Source organism: Epinephelus moara, chromosome 16 (genome assembly GCF_006386435.1).
Source record: "Epinephelus moara isolate mb chromosome 16, YSFRI_EMoa_1.0, whole genome shotgun sequence".
Lineage (NCBI taxonomy): Eukaryota > Metazoa > Chordata > Actinopteri > Perciformes > Serranidae > Epinephelus > Epinephelus moara.
The window spans coordinates 26,629,245-26,646,795 of record NC_065521.1 but is presented as its reverse complement, the minus strand read 5'-3'; the positions used below and the strand labels follow the sequence as shown (position 1 = coordinate 26,646,795).

At 41.3% G+C, this 17,551-nt stretch overlaps 1 protein-coding gene across 2 annotated transcripts in view; it reads right to left on the bottom strand.

Annotated features, from left to right (window-relative positions):
* Nucleotides 1-17,551, bottom strand: part of kcna10a (potassium voltage-gated channel, shaker-related subfamily, member 10a) — a 44,770-nt gene that overhangs the window by 14,313 nt on the left and 12,906 nt on the right. The window contains exon 1 of one of the 2 annotated variants that reach the window (XM_050066072.1): nt 9,804-9,905. The exons of the other annotated variant lie outside the window; for it this stretch is intronic. The gene's annotated coding sequence lies outside the window, so the exon portion shown is untranslated. Of the gene's footprint in view, nt 1-9,803; nt 9,906-17,551 lie in introns of those variants that run through there. 2 annotated transcript variants of the gene reach the window in all.

The following is a 17,551-nucleotide window of genomic DNA, read 5'->3' as shown; positions in this document are numbered from 1 at the left end:
GTGTATAAGTGTATGTGTGTCCAAAGTAATTTCAGTCAGGTTTGAGGCTTCGTTAAAGGGGACATATTATGCATTTCCCTATTTTCTGTTATACATACATACATATATATATATATATATATATATGTTTAGTGTTACAGTGTCGGATGTTTGTATGAAACCGGAGCCTTTGTGCTTCACTGTCTCGCAGGTTCCCTTGATCGTGGCTCGTGGTTACACTGCTGCCGTGATCCTGCCTGATGCCTCCTACTACTGCTGTTATTATTAGTCATACTTCTGCTATTATTATACACATTTGATTATTATTGTCACATACATATACTATCATATATTAATTTAGACTTGTAACATATATGCTACCAAAATACTATTGTTATTATAATATTATTACTGAAATTAATGTTATTGTAGCTATTGTCATTACTGTTTGCCATCTATCTCTCTGTCTGTCTTTATGTCTCATTTTGTCATATGGATTACAGTAAATGTATCATGTTGATCTGTTCTGTACGACATCTATTGCACGTCTGTCCGTCCTAGAGGAGGGATCCCTCCTAACTTGCTCTTCCTGAGGTTTCATTTCTTTTTCCTTATTTGCTGTGAGGGTCCAAAGGACAGAGGGATGTTGTATGCTGTAAAGCCCCTTGAGGCAAATTGTGATTTGTGATATTGGGCTTTATAAATAAAATTGAATTAAAAATTTAATTAAATCAGCCAGAGTTTCAAAAAAAAAACAAAAACAAAACGAGGTAAACATGTTTAAAAGTAATCCCTGTGATCAAAAACCTCAGACAGTTCTAAACGTTCCAGCGTAATTTTCTACTTCAGCAACAAGCTGACATCCCATCATGGCGGATTTCTTCACATGGTCATGTGCTCCAGGTATGCTACTGCAAGTGTTTACATTATGTAGCCTACACTGCTTCACATAGCTACGACAATTTTAATTTTCTCCCTTATTTCAGATCATATTCCTGCTCGAACATGCCTGCTTGTGTTAAGAAGATTTTATTTGGGATTTTTCACAGCATTCCCAGTCATTCCCCAGCTGCACAGAAGGTGCAGCAATGCCAAGATATGGAAGATTTTGGGAGGGGACTAAATCTGAGCGTTTCAGACAGAAGGAGAATATGGGTGTACAAGCACAGACAGTATAGGAAAATAAAGTGTTTTCTGACCATTAAACCATGCACACATGTTCTAGTAGACCTAAAATACAAGTATAAACTGAAAAAAAAACAACACAATAGGTCCCCTTTAAGTTTAAAGTGATCTTTTGCTTGCTGCTTATCCCGGCTGATATCCCACATTTTAATCTAAATGGATCTCAGGTATGCTTTTGTTATCAGCCACCAGTCACCAGGTTTAGTTTTCTACTGTCACTGTTATGACTTCAGTCCCTGTTATTTATCCTTTCTGATCTCTGATATACGTTATTATATACTGATGTATGACACTACACTGTACTACACTAACACTATCCTGAATTATACACTGTGTAAACTAGGCCCGTATACGATGCTGTTAAACTGGGATGCAAATGTGCTCAAAGCTTTCACTGATGGATCTGTTTAAATTGTTCATGCCTCCTGCTTGACACATAAACCTTTAAATGAACGTTCATTCTCCTCATCACAAACTGAGGTCCATATTCCAACACACTTTACTGAATTATATTTATTATCACAAGAATAAATCTGCAGTGTGCCAGATGTTTGCGGCCGAGCGCAGTCGGTGATTCTGTTAAGTGCGCTTGCACAAGTGTTAACTTTTCATTCAGCGTAAAGAAGTACCGTGGGAGGCATTCTCACTTCAAGGTACAGTAAATACAGTGTGTTTGACCTTGTGTGTCAGACCTTTTGTTATGTCCCTGTTATGTGGTGAGGGGTCTGTGGCGGTGTGAAGGCATTGGTTGGTAGAGCTGGTATTTTTGGACCAGAATTTTGACCCTATTAAGCAGATTAATGCAGGCTGGGCAGCTCAGTGCTATAAGCCGAGGGATCTCTTCTGTCAGATCAACACAGATACTAGCGAGCCATCACAGATAGGCACACAAACACAAAAAGTAACACACACGCGCACACATACACACAGATACACACATTGGGAAACAGGCTGCCTGGGTCGCATATTTCTCTGTATCTCTGTGATCAGAATGGGCAAAGCATTTACTTTTAACGTCTTACTACTGATGTGGCTTCAGAATCAATGTGTAGAAACTAAAATGTATTTCAAGTATGGTTGAAAGCGTACTCCATCAGTTTAGGATTGCACTTGGAAAACATTGTTAGACTCATGATGGACAGTTTAAAGACAAAAGGTCAAACTTGAAGCAGCAGAACCCGAAATTTTGTCTCTTTTTTTCCATGCTTTTCTTTTCTTGGTCAAAACCTGGCATCTACATTAAGCACAATGATAAGATAAACCTTTATTGATCCCCAGAGGGAAAGTTTAGCTCAGGTGTGTTAGTAACAGCGAACGCAGCCACAGTCATGACGTTCAAGCAGAAATGAGGAGCAGACCAGTAGTGCGTCCAGACTTTAAGTGGTCCACAAAGCCACAGAAATAGGATGAGAGTAGACTGGACATTGAAGGGTTCGCCATTGTCATTTGACAAGTTCTAAAGAAAATGGTGATTGCTGTTAGTTGTTAACGTGACAACACACATCAGTAGGGCCGTAAAGTGTCACACTCACTAATTTGAGAACTCTGTTTTGACCTACGGCACATGCTTAAGACAGCGTTTTCCTTTTGTCTGTCCCTTATTGATGCCAAGCGGCAACCCTCAGGGCTGAAAAGTGAAGCGCTAAAGTGCCAAAAAAATTGAGCATAGCGTTAGTTCAGAATGTCAGTTCACAATGTCAAGCTCAGTTCCACCAGCTGATCTCAAACAGCCTAGTCAACTGATGGAGCAGCGGATTGATCACATGATTCCTTTCTATGCAACCGATTGGCCGGTCTCATTCAGGACGCCCTATTTAAACTGCTCTGACCTGCCTACTGTTGCTGCTTCCTTTGCAAGCCGCCTCCACCCCAGCTCCTCCTTTTCATGCTGTGTGTGACTTATCAGTGTCATTTCTGTTTGTCACTGATGCTCTGTTCTGTTCCTGGGGGGTCTTTGCTGCTGCATTCCCTGCCTTAGGCTTTCCACGTAGGCCCATGGAAGAGGCTTTCTGCATAGCCCTAGGAAAAGTAGAGAGGCCCCAGAACAGAGCCATACTGCTAAATATAACGCTGCAAATGGAAACAAAGTTTTATTTGACAAAAGTGGTCCTGACTGAAATGCAGTTCTTTAGCAAAAATAAACACATTCACAGCCTGGTACAAAAAAAGGTTTTGGTCTCTATAGTTAATTTCTCCCTTCATGACAACTGTATGGCAGGTGAATTTCTATATAACTCACACGTTTTAATGTTATTAAAGGGATAGTGCACCCAAAAATGAAAATTCACCCATTATCTACTCACCCATATGCCAGTGGAGGCTCAGGTGAAGTTTCTTGCGTGCGAGACCAACGAAAGCATGTGAACACATGAACGTGGTGCCCATGTCTCACGGTCTCACACAAGCGCACACACGTGAGTGCAGTGCACAGAGAGGCAGTTAGAGCTACAGGCTACAATGAGGCTAAAAATAGAGTTCAAATAACGTTTTTCCAAACAACTTTTTATGTCGGGGCTTCAGGACACTTGGATCACTACGGACGAGCAGTATGGAGATATTTTGTGCTTTCAATTATGTGTTTTTGGACGTTTGAATCTGGGGCGCCGTAAGCCTCCATTAGGTGGAGTTGTGTTGCTACCCTCTCTCCCCTTGGATCTCCGCAAGGGATGTGAGGACTCTAAAACTTCACCTGAGCCTCCATTGGCATATGGGTGAGTAGATAATGGCTGAATTTTCATTTATGGGTGCACTATCCCTTTAAGGCTTAAAGTCAGGCATAATTAGGGGCGAGTCACTTTGAGTGGCAAGCTGTCCCTTGATAGTGTCCTCATCTTCTCAATCAGATCCACCCCTCCCTCCTCCACAGCGCCACCCTCTCGCCCAAACATGGTCACCTCTGGCTCTAAAAAAACAAGATGGCGACAGCTCTATGCCGAACTCAAGTCACAGTTCTTTGCAATGGCAACCGTACACATGAAAATGGCCACCGCTCTGACCATGTTATGTTGATTTGAATGGGAATGTCCAGTCTACTCTTATTCTGTTCCTATGGTGCAAACTGAGGTCCTGTCTTTGATTAAGTTGGATAGCCAATCATAGCATTAACTGGGTCCCACCTAGGGTGGCCAATCAGATTTCAGGGGCCAGGCCCAGCCACTCCTTGGAAACGCCCCTGGAACAGACTACAGAAATGTTGTAAAATCACTTCTTTGTAACTCTACACCCCCAGATTTTTTTTTCTTTTTTAAACTTGCAGTCTTCAGCTCCAACTGACACCCCGATTTAGATTTATCAGATTTCACTCAACTCCCTCAGGAGCCACAAACAGCTTTACACAAGTTTTTCTCACATAGTGCAGTGGTTTTCAAGACCTCTAAAACAAACTTATGTGTAAAATCTGTGGAATTCCTCTGTAATGTTAAGCAACTAAGCCACTTGGTTAAAATTACACAAAAATTGTGGTCATGATTCAACAATGGAAATTAGAAATGCAATAATTAGTCGATGAATAGATCTTTTTGTCAATTTTAATCCAAAATGCCAAATATGAGGACCTGACTCTTTTCTTTGTCATTTACTGTATGACAGTTGGACTGCTGGTCAAATAAAACAATTTACTGAATACCACTGGGCTGTGGGAAATTATATTAAAATTATATTCTTAAGTGCTTTATTGTAGGCAACTGGACTTGCTTGAGAATCTGCTAGGATATAGCTTTTAAGATTACCATGACCTGGATGACTGAGACTCTTCACCAACATGGGAAATTATAAGGTTTTTTTTTTACTATTTTTTGGCATTTTACAGAAAAAACAGTTTATATATTAATAATGCAGTTGTGTACAAATGAAATACACAGCAGACAACAGTCTTGTTCTCCTTTACCATCATGAATCTTCCTTATTTATGGGTAAAAACAAGCCTGTTAACATTTCCAGACAGTAATACAGATGGTAGTTGGGAATATATTTTAATTATCAAAACATCTATTATCTGAATAACAGATTTTTAGACTATCGTAGCCTTATCCACCTCTCTCCCCCTCTCTCTAGCTTTTAAGTCACTTACTGAAATATGAATTACAAATGTCCATTTGGTAATGCAGTTTACACAACCAGAGCCAAACGCTTATTAATGAAGCTCAAAATAGACACAAAAAATGGACTCTCGATGATCTTCAGTCAGTGTGTGGCGGTTATATGAGGGGACGCTATACTGTATGCTGTACGAGTGCACACTCAGCCTTCTGTTTTGAATTTGTGATGACCAAGCTGCAATGACACTTTCTGACTGGCAGGGCATCCTTAGAGAAAAGTGAGCAAAGATAACATATTCAAACAAACACACACACGGTCATGCACTCAGACATCAAAAGTTCTACAGCAAAGACTGCACTGCGTATGAAAAACATGTCCTGCAATGCTAAATATGGTTTACACCATTAAAATGTGAATGTGTGAATATGTTCCCATTAAAGGAGACTATTATAGTAGACTGTATCAGTTTCCCTCCAGTAGTTATTTCATCATATCTTATAATTCTATTGACATTTTTATAAATGCGTAACATTTGATTTGCCCATTCATAGTCCCCTTGCCTCAGGGTTATTTTATTTTCTAATGCTATTTCTAGGGGACAGTTGTGAGTATAAACATGACTGTGATGTTAACATAAAAAGATTTATGTTGTTATTGATTACAGAAGATTATCCCTACAGTAACTGTAGCTTGAATACAATCCACAGCCTTGTCCAGCCCAGAGTGAAGGGGGAGACTGTTCTCCAGTGCATCGTTTTGGATGACACATGCAAATCATGCTGAATTAAAGAGAGCTGAAATAAAAAAATTCTTGACAAACTGTGAGATACTACCCATCCGTCCCTACTCCATATGTCTGTCTGGAGCAGATTTGTGGTCTACGTGCAGTCTCTCCGCGAGGCATTCATAAGAGGTAAGCTGCTGATGCTGACATGGGTGTGTCTGCAGGCTCCAGGCCAAGTCCCAGTGCACAGCAGCTGGGACCAAAATCCTCCCTTGGCCTTTTGACAAGACACACACATACATACACCTACACACACACACACACACACACACACACACACGCACACACGCACAAACATCCACCACACCATGAGCAAAGTACAGTCCAAATCACTTCCTGATAAATTAACAACGGACAGTACTGGAGGCAGTTATAGGCCTACATCCTTCCCAACAGGTAAAGTCATTCATTCAATCAGAGGAATAAATCAACAGATTAAGTACAGCATTCACTCACACTGCAAAAAAGGAAAAGAAAAAGAAATTAGACCTATAGATCTACAGTATGGTATACCTTTAACACAAACATCTCAAAGTGCCATTTGATGGGACCTGACAGCTCACTGCCTCATGCTCTGAGTTCAGAAAAATATATATCATCTCTGAGGTACAAAGCCATATACTGTATATGAGTCACAGTAACACATTACTTCATGATATGGACAAGCTATGACTGCTGCTGGTGGATGTGTGTGGGGAAGAAAAATAGACATGTCAGCCAAGTCAACTCTTGCTGCTTTGACAGGGCATCCTCAATTACTGGCACAGAGACTGAGGCACCAGCATGGGTCTGTCTGTACTTATGATGCAACTGTGAAACACATCCACCAAATGTGCAGAAACCTGGCCAGAAGACAAAGCATAGCTGTATATAACAGCAAACACCTCAACTCTGTCTTCATGATGAAGACAGGATCTAATTAATAGCACATCAGTTAATACGCTGAAAAAGTAAGATCCCATTACTCAAAATATTTTAGAGCGCTCAAAGTTTGGATTTTTTTTTAAGTGGGGTTGTATGAGGAACTTATCAATAGTCAGTGTTGGACCCATCCATGACCCCTCCTGCCCGCCCCAGATGGACTTTCGCTGCCTATACTTTCATCCTTGTCCCACAGCGTTTCCACCTGACACCGCCAGGCGCCGTTAAACTATAACGACAACCAGCTGCATATTATGGCGATGTTAAAGGATGCCTTTTTTTGTTGGTTTCTGGTGCCGCAAGTCTTGGAGTAAGACTGAGTTTGAAGAGACCACAGTGGCTCCAGTTTTGATAGGGCTATATGACAGCAAGGTCAAGTGGTTAAAGTATTCTAAATATAGCGCACACTTCACAGTTTCTCAGGTGTGACTTTTTTTAGGTGGTTAAAATGCATTTCGCTCTTGTTCCCAATCCACAGCAGCACATTGTTTATCTTCTGTGGCAGTACTCCAGTCTGCTTCTCCAAACTGGGGAAGTGACGACCATCATCTACTGTCGGTAATACACTGACTGTGGATAAGTACCGGATACAAGCCCACTCAAGAAAATGCTGATCTATCCCTTTAAGAAGCCGTTTTGTCTCTGAGAGTGCCTCTCAAGATACCGATTCTCATAATTCTTAAAACAAAGGAGACTGAAGAGGAAAAAAGTGTTATCGCTCTCCACTGCAAAAATTTGTCTTTGATATGTATTGTGTCTGTAGCCTGAAAAGCGAAATACAGTTGACAAACCATCTAACTGGTCCTTTCTAGTCACTTCTATTTAACCAGCAATGTTGTGGTGTGTCTTCACTTACATACCTCACCAATTTCAGTATTCATACAAATGTCTCTTAATGTTACTTAACATCTTCATTGAACTCTTCATGACTTTTTCCCATCATTGTGCAACAACAGGTCATTTGCTCACAGGGCCATAAAGTTAAATGTCATAATTTCATTTTACCTCAAAAGCAATAAAACCCACATGCTCTCATCCCTCCCACCATCTACCCATCCCATCCTGGCGTTCCTCCTCCACAGTGGGGATTAAGCCTGTCTCATTCACAGGAATATTGTTATTTTTTTTAGAAGCCTTTTTTTGTGCCAGATCCAGACGAGGAAAATATGGCCATCTGGTCCGACTCTATTACATATCACTAATCTCAGGTGGCGTACAAACAAGTGACACACGTGCACGTCATCCAGACACACACACACACAGATGCCAAAGTGCACCATGCATATTTAGTGAATCTCCTCATCTGCTTATAAAATAGCCACCATTTTTGATCCCTGTTTTCTCTCTCAGTAACAGTTTACCAACTTGGACATGAGTCTACTGAATTAAACCACCTCATGAGAATGTTACCGATGGTGCTGAATAAGACATTGTGGTACATTATGGCTTTCAGCTGGTGATCACCACAAAAAGAAACTACCAGCATCAACACAACAGACCATATTTTAAGAAAAACATTATTTCCATGCACACTTGCTGTATTTAAAGACACTTTCCACAACTCCTCAGCTGAATTATTCCACAGTGGGGGATCTATATTTCAATGTTTTGACATGCAAAGGAGCAAAAGGACATTGACCAAAGAGCAGTGCTACCCTCTGCAGAGGCACATCGTCTCCTTTGGCCAGAGACAGGAAGTAATAAATTAAGCTCTTCACCTGAGGGTCTCTATTTCATGTATTTCAAAGTCCTTCTTTTTACTGTGTTTCATATTTGTGGCAGTTGTATTAAATACTTTGTAGATCAAGATTTTTCAGGAAACACATATGACGCACTCATTAAACACCACGACTGCTTGAAAGTCACGATGCAAGATTCCAGTCTAAGAAAAATCAAAACAAAATGCTGACAGAATCCCGAACATAATTGAAAACAACTGAGATGGAAAAGGAGAAAACCATAGTTTCCCCCTATAGAGATAGAAACGAACTTCAGTGCTATTTGGCCCTAAACAGACAGTACACGATGGCAAACTGTCTGACCGCTGTGACAGATCAGAGACTGAGAAAGATACTGACAGTGCCAGTGATCACAGCTTGGACATATAGAGACTGGCAGACACAGGCAGACCTGGCTGCCTAGAGAAGACAGGCTGTGTCAGCTCTGTCTGCAGAGACAGGTGGAGACAGAGCAACATTTCCTGCCACAGTGTAGCACATATGAGGACATCAGAGCATAGTTCTTTACAAAAATTAAGATTTTGATTCACTCTATGACCAGACTAAAATGCTACATCTACTTGGAGGAAATAGTGTCAGCACCATAGATTCAGCAAGATATGTCAAAGCCTTAGAGACAACTAACACAACATGTAGTTCATCTAATCACAGATCACACTCCTTTTTATTTACTCCTTCACTTCACGAGTTTTTTCTCCTTTAAAATGTATGTCTGTGCATTTGTAATTGCAATTGTGCTTTGGCAGCACATAAGACATGTCATGCCAGTAAAGCTTATTGAATTGAAATTGATTTAAACTGATAAAGTCCTTGAGTAATATGAGCGTAAAGCTGTGATTTCAGCAGTGATGGACATATAACACTATTGAAAAGAAGAGATTTGTGCAGATATATGGAAAAAAATAGCCTTAATTTCCCTTTATTCCATTTACATATATATTTTTCTCAACTTTCCTAAATGTATGTATGAACGAAGGCAGCTAAAAGAGGTCAGTAAAAGAAATAAGCTGTGATTTCTCCGTTATTCCCGCGGCAAACAGACGCACCGCTCATGCGACCGTGCAACAGCTGGTTGAATTTAAAATAAATAAAAAAATCACACAGGAACCTGTAGCACTTGTTGAAAGCGACTGTTCGAGGAGAGCAAAATGTCCTACCTTCAGTGCGATCCGACAAACTTCCGGGCGTTGTTGGTGAAAGTTTGGCGCTCCGGGCCGTGCCGGACTCATGGTTAGTGCGCACTGGATCGACTGACCACACTGCGCGTCCTGTCACCCCCGGGCTGACCGCGCCGACAGCAGGCGCGGCGGAGGTGCCCCGGCCAATCACCCTGGGGCCAGATGTGAGAGTGATATAACAACAACATGATTACGTTTAATTTGGCCAATTCCCCGCTTGCAAAATCCCTGTTTTTCTTCGTCCTCCAACCAAAGCGATGTCGCTTTATGGAGAGAGAGAGGGAGAGGGAGAGAGAGAGGGAGGGAGAGAGAAAGGAGACTAAGGAGATTAAAAAAGGGTTGTTTCCTAACCTCTGCCAGGCTGCCCCTTATGCTCTCTTTACCACCGACAGTCATAATAACTCTCTCTTCTCATTTTCAATCACAATTCTGACGTCATTCTAATTTTGTATCACCACAAAACTGTCATGGAAATACAGGTCTGCAAGTTTTGTACTCCACAAGACCTGCACACAGACTGTGATGAGTAAAATTGTAGACATCCACTGGATCTGACTGCTGAACAGATGGTTGTAGGTTTTGTTCCCCATCAGTTACACTGAAATCACTGAAACTGCTTCAAGGGTGTTTTCACACTTGGTCCTTTTCAGCCCTCTAAATGGACTCAGAGCAATGACTTAGCATTTTTTGCACTTATGTAAACACTCAGAACTCAGACTCCTCTGAGGTTCACCTCAAGTCCATGTTTAGTTCACTTAAGGTGTTTGCACAATGAACTGAACTCAGTCCTGTTAGAGTGTTTTCACACCTGTCCTGTTTGGTTCGGTTCAGTCGAACTCAAAACAACCGGACCGAGACCTTCTTGAAGAGGTGGTCTCGGTCCGGTTACAAACTAACTCTGGTGCGGTTTGTTTGTGGTGAGAACGTGTTCGGACCTCGATCTGAACCAACTGCAGTCACATGACACATTGTTTGGGTTCAACATGAGCATGTTACAGTCCTGGAGGATTATTAATGTGCACCTCCTCCTGTACTGCCTTAATATGCACATTCAGCACATCCAACGCATCAAAACATTGTTTTTTAGTTGGAGCCGCTCCTCGTTTTCAAACTGTATGGTCTGACTAAAATGAACAATGACAGCAATATAGTCCACGATGACCAGCACTAAAATCAACCTGCGTAGTTGTCCCTCCATTGTGACATTAGAAAGTGTCGCATTTATCTTGCAAGTGTACTCTTCCTCAATGTTTTGTTTACTTCCTGGATTTTTCTGGCATGGAAATTCTGACCAATCAAGAGCAGCTTTCTCGCACACGGCATTTGATTTGGTCCGCTTGTAAATGCTGCTGTGAGAACACAAACCAACTCTAGGCAATTATGCAACTTTGGAACAAAATCAGTCCCTGATTCAGACCAAAGCAAGACAACTCTAGGTCTGAACGCACCCTAAGTGGACTCAGAGTGGTGACTCAGCATTTTTGTGCATTATGTGAACACTCAAAGAGAACTCAGACCCCTCTGAAGTGAACCAAATTCAAACTACCTCAGGGGTGGCCTGAGTTCAGTTTGCTTTAAGTCCATAGTGCGGTTCGCTTAACCTGTGCCTTGTGAACACAAAGCGCTCCAGGTTTGCTTTGCTCTTTGCCATTGTATTTAGCCCTCTAGATCACATGCTATTGCACTGGGACGCTTGAAAAAACAGATCAAACCACGTCGGCCTGTAATGCTAGCAAGGATGCAGGACGAGGAGTAGTTTGGTCCATGGAAGATACTACTGCACGTCTCCAGATGTGAAATGTAGAATACATCAAATGACACCAGTCTACAGCACAGAAACGCTAAGGTTTTCCTCCAATTTTAAGTTCATCTGAAAGCGAGGGGCTTCATGACTGCACTGCAGTGCCACGTCAAAGTAGAAAAAATAAACTACATCAATATATATTATATATAAACTATTGTATGAACAGAGAGAGGACTAAGGCCCCATCAGAGCTGAAGTTGACCAGAAAGAGAACTGAGTCTCTTTTCTGTTGGTCCACTTTTTGGTGCACTTTAAGAGGACTGAGTTTGGTTTGTGAAAACACCCTAAGAAGAGATCTTTTCATAGCCAGTATGGACGAGAGGAACAACTAACAAATAACTCCTTCAGAGAACATATATTGATTGCTTGTTGTTTTAAGATGGACTTGAAATAATTTAATAATTTAATACTCTCTAATCCTGCAGCCCATAAATGCATTTTGCTTTTTTCACTTCCACCTGCACCACTTTATTATGTCATATCTCCATAACTAAGAACCTATATTGCATATCATGCAGGTCAAAGGGGTAAACTCAGCATGGTTAATTAAGAGTGATTCACTTCACTGCTTCGTATTGATCTCCCATCATCACTGTTTAAATAGATGTGTCTGGCACAGATGGTTCCACTGCCTGACCCCTGGACCTGCATGCAGCCTCAGGCTGGGGAGGAGATGCCACTGTCTGGCTCCTGTCTGACTGTGCATGGGTCGGTACAGAGTCACATGAGGAGTAGCGCACAGTATGGATAGGCTTCCCTCTGCAGGCTTCTTGTGGCTCTGCACGTTGTTCACTCTGTAGGCCTTCGTTCCTACTTCTGAGTTTCTGGTTTGACTTTGTATGTCAGATTGTTTGCAATTTTTTTGTACACGTGACCTGTCTAAAGTCAGTTTTAAGGGTGCAATATAATATTCATGAGAAGCACTGTCGTCTTCTCTGCCCCCTATACCGTGTGTCTCAACAGACCTGATCTCTAGCTCTTCTCTAAATCACAATTCTCTGTTTTTTTCTACTCCTCCCAAAGCTGTTACAGCCAGCTCCCTGTTTCTGTTCTGTTTTGCAATTATTAAAATAGGGCAGAGAGAGAGTTGGGACAGACAGCTACAAAATTTTGGAGATTTTGTTCAAATCAGGGTTTGTTTTTTTCCCTGTGGTGCTTTGTGTCAGCTGGGTTTGCCTTTTTATCTGTTGTCAGGAGAATAAAAAGCCTACTTATTCATCTTGTATGCCTTAATCCAGTACCTAGTGATATCTCTACTGACATGGATGGATTACTGAGTGGGCCGGACACAGGCCCAAGGGTCCTAAGTGTCAGGGCCACCCCCAGGACTCTAGCTGCAAAATATCACTCAAATTAACACCTACAGACCAGGAAGTGAGTCAAAAAGACCACAGAAGAGACACAAAATGACCTGACACCCAACAAAAACATACACAAAATTATGTCAGACACACACAACGACTACAAAAGGACAAAACCCCACAAAAAACACATACCAACTGCAGAAAAGCCCAAAACAACAACAACAAAATAGGCAAAACCATGACAAAGTCTGTGTGTCTTGCTCCCGTGTAGGAGAGGCGGTTGGGCTTTTTGCATATTTGCACTTAGGGTTCAATTGTCTAATAATCCGCTCATGTCTACTGAGCTTCACCACTGATTTGTGGCTTTGTAAGCCTCCTCTTCCCTGTGTGGTGCTGATAAGTGAGGAGTGATGGAGCAGATGGAAGGTGAAAAGTCTGAGTTACCCTCCTGCCATGTCACAGATTTTCTTACTGGCATGGCAAGATGCTATAATGCTAAATATAAAATGGAAAAAAATAGAGCTATGTTCTTGTTGGGTTGGGCGTTTGGACACAGGGGACCAGACAGATGGAAGGAAAGTGAATGAACCCTTGACTTTGCGATAGAATTACTAAGGCTAAGTAACCATCCACTGCTAATGCTCTCCAATCACCATCCCATTATGAAATCTACTTCAGATGCACACTTGATCAATACACTAAGAGGCATGAAGAAAAAAAACAAGGAGCAGATGTGTGTGTCTATGTGTGTGTGTCCAGTGGGCCAGTGTGATCACATCTGCAAATCTGTGTTTTGCAGTGTTCTAGCAGGTGGAAAATGATTCGTACAATAAAGCAAACTTGAACCTGCGAGATGGCTGAATAAAAGCACACCTGGACTAGAAGATGGACAAATGAGGTTGAAGAATGAGGGAGAAAAAAGGCTAGACGGAGACCAGGAAGGATTGTAGAACGTGGTTTTTTGAGGTTATGAATTATTTATGTGGGTGGGATATATTAAGCCCCCCATAACATGTCTATGAGCAATGAGTGGGTGGAAGTGCAGAGAGGAGAGGAAGTGGGTATCATTTGCCTGTTTCCTCACTGTGGTGACGATTATTGCACTTAGCTACACACACAGACAAACACAGACAAACATGGCCTTAACTCACCACATGGATGGATGGATGGATGGATGGATGGATGGATGGATGGATGGTAGAGAGAGTAAAGGATCCACATTTACAGTAGTACAAACAGTTGTTGCTGCATGCCTGCTCATGAACACTAGGGGGAAGATGGTTAAACAATAAGGGGATGAAAGAAGGAGTATGTTTATGTGTGCTTTACTAGGTAAAACCTTGTGGTCCATAAAGATGCAAAATGAATCACGCACGTCACACAGCAGGCAACTTTAACTGAAGTCTTTCATCCTCTGCCCACTCTGCTGGAACAAGAAATTCACAAGCAGCTGACTGACATCTGTTCTTGGGTTTCACTCAGTTGAAATGTCTCAAGCCTGGAAAACAGGTTTTGTAGGGCTGCTAAACCTTTTGAATTTTTACTCACTCTTTCATTTGACACCCTTTAGCTGAGTGTATGTCTTTGTCCATACTTGTTTTTACTCAGTCTAGTCGGCAGAATAAATGTTGTACATTTCTGCAAACCATGGGTACGTAGTGGATATGTTGAAACTTAACTTTTCTTTTTGCACTTCAACAGTGCTGTGGTTAACATGTCGTTATGTTGAGGCACAAAAACACTTGGTTATGGTTTGGAAAAGCTCATGTTTAGGCTTGAAATACATGGTTTTGGTGCCACAATCACAGCTGGAAATGCAGCCGATTTCTCGCTACAAACACCTGGTGTTGTTGTTTGTTGGTCTTGAACGGTGAGTCTGCAGCTTTGTAGCTATCTTTTCTAGGTGTTATGCTATTCACCATCCTCGCCGCCTCCACAAAGCTGGTTGTCTCTTATTATGCAGCACTGTTTATGCTAAAAAGGGAGCACTGTGTATTCCTTTACTCCTTTATTTTATCATGCATAATTTTTGGGAGTCTCTCTTGTCTTAAGGTCACTGCCATGCTTGGTAGACTCTGCTATGCAGATTAGCTTGTTATGCTTCTCTACACCTCGCTCTGTGCCTTGTGTTTGTTTTGCTTCCATGCTTAATTTTGTTGTTGGCTGATATAAAGACATAAGGAGTACAGTAAAGAAAGAGGATGGTGAAAAATAAACGCAGCAGATTTCATTTCTTTCTATACTTGGGAATGCCTCCTTCTCCATATACGTCATATATGGATCTATTTATGTGTTGCCATCTTTATCTGCTGGGCTGACTGCAAATTGACTGAAATGAATTAAATAAAACATCTTTTCAGCTCTTAAAGCTCACTGTAAACAGCTAAGATAATATTAAAGACCCTTGCCGTGCTGTGTTTGGCTCTAAGCAAAGGTATATGATGTAGAGCAGTCTACAGAATGTAGGTCGAACCTGTAAATCAGTTCAGCTTATTAAACACATTGACAGGCTGACGCTCCCCAGTGGTGTCCTTCTTTTCTCATACATTCACCTCCGCCTCTCCTCAAACTGTAATCCCACTCCACCTCCTCTATTATTCAGTCCCTATTCCAACCATCATCATCCCTCCATCTGATGTTTTTTTTATTAGCATTCATTTAATAAAATAGAATTTTTTACATTTTTACTTTTTTTTCTTTGTGTTCAACAAAAAACTACTGATCCAACAAAGAAATCTTGATCCTCCATATTGATAATGCACATAAACTGTGTAATATGAACAGTTCTCAGCTGGCTGTTTAACTCTCCAAAGCAAGAAGGAAGGATTCCCTCTAAACAAAGGGGAAACCTGCTGTGTGTGCTATTAATAGCGAAGGTTAATATAAGGGGCTTCTACTACTGGGACAGGAGTGATGATGAGAAAAGGGCTTCCCCTCCTCCACAAACACACACACACATTCGAACACATAAATGCACATATGTGCTCACAGCACCTACGCAGGTTTCCCCTACGGAACCTGGTGTGCTATAAAGAAAGCTCGGGCTGACAGACCATTAACTGGACTGTGTATTAGGTTATAAATCAGCTCCCACTGCAATGGGCAAATATTCACAGCATGTAGGACAATCACTTGGTCTATTGGGTATTGCCTCGTATAACATAGAAACACAAGTGCACTTGTGCCTGGCAGGTAAATGTATAGATGAGATATTCAGTTCATTATTTTCTTCTGGCCACTTAAGTTTAAATAAATGTTGTCTACAAAACTAGTATTAGGTTATATGCATCCGCAAACCAGTCAAGTTGCACTATAGTTTACATCCATGTCTGTGAAAACATGGATGCTTCACACACTATACAATCAGCATGGTTTCAAGGTGGGCACCCACCAAGTCAGCATCTGACCAAGTGTCTCCCCTTCTGTTCTGAGTTATTATGATGTTGAGTAATGGCAAGGAAAGTGTTTTTGCTGAACTTTATGACATCACAGTGAAGCTGACCTTTGACCTGATGGAGATAAAATGTCATCAAGTCATCATTTTATCCTACTTGACATTTGCGTGAAATTTTGTCATGATTGGTGTAGGAATTCTTGAGTTATGGCCAAAAGCATTTTTATGGGGTCACAGTGACCTTGACCTTTTAGCACCAAATTCAAATAGATTAATTTGTGAGTCCAAATGGACATTTGTGCAAAATTTAAGGAAATTCCCTCAAAGCTGTTTTGAGATATTGCACATACGAGAATGAGAAGATTGCGATTCACAGTTACCTTGATGTTTGACCACCAAATTCTAATCAGTTAATCAATTAATCCATGTCCTGGAGATAAAGAATTTCATTGTGTGGTGTAAACCGTTGGGTTTTTATTGTGCACATGACAATAAACTTCTCCAATTTGAATCCATGTGGACGTTTGTGCCAAACTTGAATAACTTTCCTCATGGTGTTCTTGAGGTATCACATACACAAGAATGAAACAGATGAGGTCACAGCAGCGTTGACCTCTGATGACCAATATCTAACCAGTTCATTATTGAGTCCAACTGGACGTTTGTGCCAAATTTGAAGAAATTCCCTCAGTGTTCCTAAGATATCTTGTTCACAAGAATGGGATAAACTGTAAACCTGAAAACATAATGCCTCCAGCCACTGCTATCGCTGTCGCAGAGTCATCATAAAAGCACAAGTCAAGCGAAAGCGTACATACATTTTAAGACGGGATAACCCACAGACCTGTGATACAGTTGGATGATTGCTTGTGGAGATCTTGAGCAAAGCATCTGTTTAATAAATACCTGATCAAACAGCAATCAGTGGATCAATACCCATCAGTTATCTGGAAGGATGCCTGGCTACTGTCCTTAGCTGACATACTGGAACCCAGCCAACTGAGGTGGCCCGTAGAGAGTATTACACTCCTGCTAATATTGTCTGAGACGAGAATCAGATCACCCACTGTGCATTACTTCAGTGCTTAGTGCTGGTTGAGAGGCAGAGATGGAGAGAGATGAACACAAGAGAAAGTGTGTGGGAAATGAAATATGAGAGGGGCAAATAACAAAGAGGGAAAGTGAGATCAAAGTCAAGCAGGAGCGATGAGAGTAGAGAGAAAGG